The 9080-nt window shown below is 34.8% G+C and overlaps 1 pseudogene; it reads left to right on the top strand.

Moving 5' to 3' along the window:
- Positions 1–185: 185 nt before the first annotated feature.
- The window catches only part of LOC108516220 (bifunctional methylenetetrahydrofolate dehydrogenase/cyclohydrolase, mitochondrial pseudogene), a 189863-nt pseudogene continuing 180968 nt past the window's right edge, over positions 186–9080 (top strand).

Genomic DNA, 9080 nt, shown 5'->3' with positions numbered 1-9080 from the left:
AAAACAAAAAAAAAAAAAAAAAAAAAAGCACTAAGAAGATCGTCTTAGCTGGGAAATAAATAAATAAATAAAATAGTTTGGTCTAAAACTATAGAAATCTCCAAAGTCACGCCTGAATGAGCGCCCAGGTGGCAAACAGAGGAGTCTCTCCCACGTCCGATACCACACTCCTTTGTCAAGTTGATATGGGTCCTGTTGGTGAAGCGGGTCCCACAGGGCACAGAGGGTGCAAGAGGGCGTTGCCTCCAGGTGCTGGAGCAACTGGTCCGCTCGCGTCTCAGTTTCAGCACCGACAGCACAGTGGACAGTACCAGCTCCTCTCACCTCCAGTTTCTCTCAGTCACTGAACCAGGCTGATTCTCGCTCCTCCTCCCTAGGCAGGAGCTGCTGCCACTCAACCCGGGGGTGCCCCGCCCCCACCATCTGACGTAACTATTTTGCATATCAACTCGCCGAGAAGTGAGGGGCCGCCCCCTTGACTGGGCTTCTGCTAGGGTCAGCTGCGGCAATCGAGGGTACAAAATCCAGGTTTAAGGTCAGCGTGGGCATCTTTGGACTTCAAGATGTATTCTCAACCAGTCCAGTAGAAATTAAACGCTTAGGCGGTGCTGGAGCCTTTGCCTTCGCTGGGACTGCCGTTTCTGCGCACTTTAAGATCGCTGCGGGCACAGCTCTGGAAGGAAGACGGGGCGGAGAGAGGGGGCAGTGGAGCACGGAGAGGACCGAGTGGGAGGCAGGTGGGGAGGAGACGGAGAAATAGAATGAATCGATTCAACCATTCTTGAAAACATCTCCCATCCTTTTGATCTTCCTGGCTAAACTTTGCTGCCTCTCACTGCCGTTTGGTTATTTGAACGCACACGTATGTGGTGTTCCTACTCCTTTCCCTGGTTCACGGAGCCGCTGGAGGGAGTCGCTGCTGCAGAAACTTGCCTGGAAGAAAAAAAAAAAAAATCTTGAGCAGCGAAAGGAAACGTGAAAGCTTGCAGCACTAGCCATCATTTCTAAACAGAACCTTAAAAAAAAAAAAATTACGCGTGCTCCATAGTATATATTATACTTCATATTCGTTCCGATAAAACCTACAGAACCTTTCCTATTCATTATCATGATTTAAATATATCCTCAAACTGTATAGACTTGGAGATTCCACAGTAAAAAAAAAAATAAATAATAATAATAAAAAGTGAAAGTTCTCAGCTTCAACTTCCACTGCCAAAATTCTGAAGGTTATGCAATATTTATTATGTCTACTATATCAATTGTTCTATGAAAAATGGAGTATGCTGGAAGCATTACATAGCCTTTAGCAATTCTCTCAGTATTTGTGATATTGCTTGTCCCAGTGAAGCTCTAGCGGCCTTGAAGGCAAGAGAAAGGGGGCCTGTCATGCCAAATTCCACAGACTGCTTAAACTTATAAACAAACACTTTCAGTGAACTGAAGTAATCAATCATCCAGAAGGGTGATTATTCACATTCCATGCACGTGTCCCACCTACAGTTAACATTACTTACTTGGACAGAAAAGTGGGTATCTAAAACTAAGCTTAATTTTCTTAAGTTGGATAAAGCATGTTTAATAAAAAAGATTGTTTATTCAAAAAATGTCATAGCATTTCACACATCGTTTTCCATCAGAATGCATACATACTGATATGTGTCATCATATTCCAGGAGTCTGATAGCATCTAGCACTGGATCCACTCGCAAGCCTTTTCAGGGACTCTAGTAAAATGAATACACTTGTTTATTCCTCTATCAGGAAAAATAATGAATTTTATTTTCTGTGATATTAAGAAGTTATTTGAGGAAATCTATTTACTTTGTGGGCCCATACCCCCAAACTCCTTCTTTCTAGTTACTTAAAAAATAAAAGATAACAGAGGAAAAAAACTATGGTATTTTTGCTTGAAGGAAGGAACATTTTTTTTTATTATTATTCTGATTCACAGCCGCATAAACCTTTCTCTGTGGCTTTATTCCAGAAATTACCCATTTCTTTTCTGAACGTACAATCCCTTGTACTATTTCCCCAACACACCCTGACTGTAAGTTTCACATTTTGGGTAATCTGCAATGTTTTTGTTTTCTCAGACAACTACTGATTTTACATTTACAAGTGTCAAATGCCATGACTTTTTGCACAGTTACACACGCATGTATTATGAGTTCTTCAATTCTCAAAGTCATTTTAATAATGGTGGCAGACACCATGATATGACAGGAAAGATGATCTGTGGGGGCAGATGGGTGTTGCACAATTGTAATTACAATGGAGCCAACTGAATAACTTGAACTTAGGCTGGCTATGGCGCGCATGATATGCCTCTTTTGGGAACATCACATAGCACACTTTGGTCTGCTTCATGCCAATGTGCTGAAATGTCAGAGAAATCTTGATAGTTCATTTTAGCAATGCAGAGAGTACATGACGTATGCTTATAAAATTCCACCAAGACCTATGTTGTTTGGATAATGGACACTATTTTTCAGTTTACTCCAGTGATCATAATGTTTTGGGCTATGAATTCAATTAAAGCAGTCATAATATTGAAAAGCCTGAGGGAATAAAACTGGAAAACAAATCTTCCTTTCAAAGATGGAAAGGAAAGCCAAATCGTTTTCTCGTTTTTTCACTGTCTTTAAAAGAAAGAAAGAAAGAAAGAAAGAAAGAAAGAAAGAAAGAAAGAAAGAAAATATAAGGAAATAGCTATTTTGGCGAGCATGAACAAACATGAATACATGCAGAAAACATTGAGAATATTCTCCTAGGGGATTCTTGATTTTGTACTGCTCTAAATGGCAATGTGACTGAGGGCAAGCTATTTAAACCTTTTCATCACACTCATCATTTTTAAAATATGTAGGTTATCCTGCTGTCTCCAAAACTCATTACATGCTTGTCATTCTGTAATTTTATATTAGACTTCAAAACTTCAGAAATTTTTATATTACAATTCAAAATTTTATATTAGAATTTAAAATCTTAAGAACTTTTCCCTAAGTGAAATAAACTGGCATCTGGTTACTAAGTCTGTGAAAAGAATATCTTCATATAATTCGGTTGGGAGGTATGGAGAGGCTAAGATCAACTATGAGTCTAAGAGAGGCCAAAAAAAAAATAAATTTTATCCACCCAGGCTGGAACTAAAAGAAGGCAAAATAGGCCTGTTAAAGCATTCATTTATTATATAAGTATATTGCAATAATCTCTCATCTAATCACAGATATAATTACTGTTCAGGATATTTAAAGTAATTGTAAAGCAACAATAAAATTTAAGGCATGCGGAAGAGGTTAGATGGATTTTCAGTTGCAAATTGGCACTGGAAAGATGACTAAAAATTAAGCAAATATGCTTAAGGAAAAGTTATTTAAAGCTGGATGACCAAAATCTACTGAAGGATTTTAATTTAGTTAATTTACATGAACATATTAGAATGTAATACACAGAAATTATGAAGCACATTGTAATGTTGTCTTGCGAATGTGGATATTTGGGGCTTCTGTAGTGTCATCAAATTTTACAAGCTCCTTTTCAAATTACAATTATTTTAATGTATTTTTAGTACCTTAGAATTATAAATACTCTAAGGATAATAACAGTGTATGTTTTGTTAATATTTCTTTTTGAGTCAATTATAAGAAGGTTTGCTAGTAATTGAGAACATGCTTATTTTGAAAAGCAAAGATGCACTTTTCCTAGGTAATTTTCATGCTTACTTTTGGGGATCAAAATAAAGCAGGGCCAGAAAAAAAAGGGATAGCTATAAATAACCGTTTTTTTTTTATATAAAAGAGAGTGAAATGATTCAACATAAGCATTAATGTGATTAAGATAGAGATCCCAACATCCCTGAAATGTGAGCTTATACATGATTGTGCTTTCTCCTGATAATGCATACGTACATAAGGTTTTTTAAAGAGTAGATGCTGCATTTAACCATTAGATCTTATGAACCAATCATGTGGCTAAAAACTAATTTATGCTCTTTCTTTTTAACCTTTTTTATAGTGATTCCAAATTTTATATACATATATGTTTCTTCTTTACTTCTATTACTTTCTTACTTTCCTACTTTCTATCTCTTGCTCCCTTGGGGCCTTTTGTGCTCTCCATCTACGTTTTATTTCATTTTAATGTTCTATTTAAAATGTCTATTAGGTATATGTCTACTGTGGTAAAGGACATTTAAATATGGTATTTTGTTATTGAATGAAATGTTGATACAATACATTTATATTAAATTTCTTAGCTAATTCCAAACTGTGACCTTAAACACATTATATGTGTGCGTGTGTGTGTGTGTGTGTGCGCGCGTGTAGGTAGGATATACTAAAGAGAATTTTCAAATATGTTTTCTTAAAATTATGGAAATAAAATTTGAAATATATGAATTAAAAACTCACTACTAATAAATAAAGCTGCAAATTAAAGAACACTATTTCCTTATGCACACACATGTATTTGATCAAAGCAGTAATTACAATTTTCATGAGATTATATCAGTTTAATTTTAAATCTCAATCTCAATTAGTTTAATTGGGATTATTTGAAATCTCAATATATGCTAAAATTGAGATTGTGTTGTTTTTCATTTTCTCTATTATATATAACAACATAGGCATTTTGGTGACTTTGGATAAGATTGTTAAATTTAATCAAGACTACTGTGAAAGGCCTTTTCTTGCTAGTATTTACATTAACACACAGAAACATACACTAAGAGAGACAATTTTTATCATTTGTAATTATAAATTCACCACCAAAATGGCACATTTCATATGGTAGCGAACTTTTTCAGAAATACCGCCTAAAAGTTGACTTTAACTCTTTGCTATTCTACTCCTCAAATTATCAGATTAATGCACATATAAACTTTTAATTCTCAGTGTGTAAACAGGCTTCTCAAATTCTACAAGAACCAGGACAAATGTGTAGTATGAATAAAAGTTATAGGTTTAAGAAATTGTTTGATGTCAATATTTATTGAGGTAATATTAATTGGAGAAAGGTAGAACATAGTTTAATAAATGCTGCTTAACTGGAAAGCTGAAGCCCACCACATTTAATACAGAAACCTAGGTTTGCCTTTAAGTAATAGATTTGCTCATTGTCATCAATAATTTGGGGTCAAAATGAATTCAGAATTATAGTAACTGGCCACTTAAAGAACCACTGCATAATCAAAGGATGTACCATGAATCCTGAGGGTGCAAAGACAAATAAACCTATTTTATTCTCCATAATAAATATAGATTCTTAATGTTATAAGTTTCATCTTCTCAATTGAAGGGAATTAAAACCCGCTCTTTATATAGCCACATTGTGGGGAATGGACATTAAGATACGGATTTAGCAGACTCAGGTTTGTGTTAGCTATTCTAGTTTTTATGCATTTTCATATTTTTTTATTTAGTTGTCAATTTCATAGACACACTCATCCTGGTTTCCAAGTAATACTACTGTGAGTTTCCTCCTAAAGCTGTATTTTGCCTTTCTGTTTTGGCTTGGTAAAAATGTTTGCTTTTCCCACACTAGTAAACAATGAGAACTAACTTTCAATAAGAGCGAGAGCATCGATCAACGTGTCCATGCACAGAGTTTTCAAGCTCATATGAATGGATTAAAAAATTGCTCTATAAAGGTATAGATTGAAATAATGAATTGATTAAAAAATTTAATAAGTATAATTAAACTGAATTAAAAATTATTATTATAGAGCGATGTATCCTCACAATTTCACATATCCTCCTTAGGGATGTTAGATGTGGACATAAACCTATAAGTAAATAATTTGTTCCTCTGCTTAGGAAAAAGCATCTGAGTGTAATTTTTTATAAACTAAACTTGGCAAGATGAGAACATAGTTTTATTTTGCTAGATTTATATAACAAACACCAAGTATCCTTTATTTTCTATGAATTAAGTTAACTGTTAAAAAAATCTAGAAGTGGTAACCATAATTAAAATATAATCCATTAATAGGACTTTAAGTACACTCTACTACTATCAATATTGTAGAAAAAAGATTGAAGTTACAGTAAAAGCAGAAAACCCTAAAAGTATTAGCTAATTCAAGAAATACTTTACAACACAATCTTATCTGCTTCTGTGATTAAATTAACCTTAGAATTACATTTATGTACCACAGTAATAAATAATATTGTTGACTGCATTTAGAAAATTAGAAATAATCAAATATGTGAATCAGATGTATTGTTACCTTCATTGTATTAATAGATTTTCAAATCAATTCACTCAGTTTTCCTTTCTTTTTTCTATTACTTTAATAGAATAGAAATAAGTACTTCGTGAGGCAGTTTAAAGTTCAGTAATATCAAGAGTCTTTGGAATCTGAAACTATGTGCTATTTCTTAATTGAACCATGAAAAAAAAGCATGAGACTTGCTGATGTTCAAATAGTTCTTGTGTTTAGGAGAGCTCTTAGGGCATCTATTGGCCTATGTTGGTATTGCATATGAGAATTTCAGTTCTCACAACTTGAGTTATATTTGCCCACAGAGATTAAAATACGTGCTGCTGATTAATACATTTATGTTGGAAAACCGTAATAGCTGTTGTTGAATTTAAAGTATTAAGCAAATGCATAAAACACTTATGGCATGGGAGGTGGTCTTACAAGCGTTTCGATATCGGCTATTTCAACATTTAAAAATTGTATGTTAATTATTTTTTAGAATCTAATATGTCACTGCTCATATTAGTTGCTTCACCATTTTACCTACACGTCTGAATTTTTTTTTTTTTTTTTTTTTTAGACGGAGTCTCGCTGTGTCGCCCAGGCTGGAGTACAGTGACGCCATCTCGGCTCACTGCAAGCTCCGCCTCCCGGGTTCACACCATTCTCCCTTCTCAGCCTCCCGAGTAGCTGGGACTACAGGCGCCCGCCACCACGCCCGGCTAATTTTGTTTTTGTATTTTTAGTACAGACGGGGTTTCACAATGTTAGCCAGGGTAGTCTCGATCTCCTGACCTGGTGATCCACCCGCCTTGGCCTCCCAAAGTGCTGGGATTCCAGGCGTGAGCCACCGCACCCGGCCACACTTCTGAATTTTTATAGGAGAGACAAAATACCTGTTCTTTCAGATTGCAAAAGAAGTACACACAGTAACATGCTTTACATTATAGTCTTTGACAGCAGAATGTAAAAGGACATAGAGAACATAGCTTCTTGAGTTCAGAAATATCATAATGTGTAAGGAAATATAATGTTACTAATGAAAATAACCTGTATATTTGTCCACACAGAAAAATAATATTTCCCCAAGTATCACAGGTACTTTCTAAGGAAAAAAAAAAAAAAGCACAACTATGAGAAAGGATGGAGAAAAATCTGAAATTTAAGTTCTTGCATCTGTATGTGAAAAATAAACAAATATTGTAGGCATGTAATAATACATAAATTAATAATTCTATGAGTAAACTTCTATTATAGGATAAGTAAGTCATAAATGAAAAGTATTAGAAATATAGAGAAAGTATAGCAGGTCAAAATTAGTAAAGTCTCAGGTACGAAGTGATACATCCTCAAAGTGAAGTAAAGAAAAGTTTGCCAAAGTGAGAAATTACTACCGATTTTCTCTTACACTTTTTAACCTTTCCTATACAGAAGATCCTTCGAAACCAAATGACCCAAAGTAACTGTTCCAGTTTTTGAACCCAAGAATAGCACTAGAACTGTTTGGGAGGAAATGTGGTAAGGGACCCAACAGAAATGTTTATGTTACTTTTCTTAAAATCTCACTTTTAAAATGTTGATTGCTGTTGTTTGTTGATATTATGCAGAAATTATTTGAATTTAAATAAGCAAACACTGTTGAAAAAGAAACACGAAAACAATTCTATGTAGCAGATTAGCATTTCACAATATACTTCTTCTGTATTTATCACGGCTGCTTACCGCGTCATGGCCACTCTACACCTGTGCACATATTTGAATAATGCTTTGATCTCCAGTGGTTGAGTAAGTCATGTGCCCACTTCTGTACAAAGAATTGTGAGTGGAAGTGACACAAGTCACTTTTGGGTTGAGAATTTAGCTGTTAATGCAAGATCCTGCAACTCCTATCTCTGTCAAAGTAATTGGCACCAATTGAAATAGTGACTGCTTAGACAGAATGGGCTCCTGAGGGACAACTATGAACCAAGAGGCTTTTGCTGACCCATTATAAACACAAAGCATGAGCAAGAAATAAACCTTGATTGTTTTAGGTCACTGAAATGTGAAATTTGTTTAAGGCCACTGAGATTTGAAGTTGGTTGGTCTGTTGCCACAGCATAAATAGATTAAAGACATTGATACGTTTCAACAACGGCACTAATTTTGAAATAGTTGTGTATGCACTAGTTATTCACCAACACCTTAGTTTCACGTTTTCTGAGTTCTCTAGCTTCTTACATGATAGATCACACTGATCTCCTAAGATAAAGGCTTATTTATTCTATACGTTTCATATTTACCTGGAATCAGATAAAATGAATCTCATCTTTTAACTACCCTCTTTCCTCCTGTGCATGTTTGAATCACATTCTCTTTGGAACATAGTGATTATCTAGATGACTGAATTTCAGCACTTAGCCTCAATATTTTTCTTTAAAAATTTTTATTTCCGTGGATTATTGGAGAACAGGTGGTGTTTGGTTACATGAGCAAGTTTTTTAGTGGCGATCTGTGAAATTTTGGTGCTCCCATCACTCAAGCAGTATACACGGCCCCCTATTTGTAGTCTTTTATTCCTCACCCCCTTCCTGCTTTCACCCTGAATCCCCAAAGTCCATTGTGTCATTCTTATGCCCTTGCATCCTCATAGCTTAGCTCCTACTTATGAGTGAGAACATATGATGTTTGGTTTTCCATTCCTGAGTTACTTAACTTAGAATAATAGTCTCCAATCTCATCCAGGTTGCTGCAAATGCCATTAATTCATTCATTTTTATGGCTGAGCAGTATTCCATCATGTATCTGTATGTATATAAATATATATAAAATATAAAATCTGTATATGTGTGTGTGTGTGTGTATATATATATATATATTTTTTTTTTTTTTTTTT

Source organism: Rhinopithecus bieti, unplaced genomic scaffold, assembly GCF_001698545.2.
Source record: "Rhinopithecus bieti isolate Rb0 unplaced genomic scaffold, ASM169854v2 scaffold_37464, whole genome shotgun sequence".
Lineage (NCBI taxonomy): Eukaryota > Metazoa > Chordata > Mammalia > Primates > Cercopithecidae > Rhinopithecus > Rhinopithecus bieti.
The sequence above is the reverse complement of the archived record's forward strand: the minus strand, read 5'-3'. Positions and strand labels throughout refer to the sequence as shown.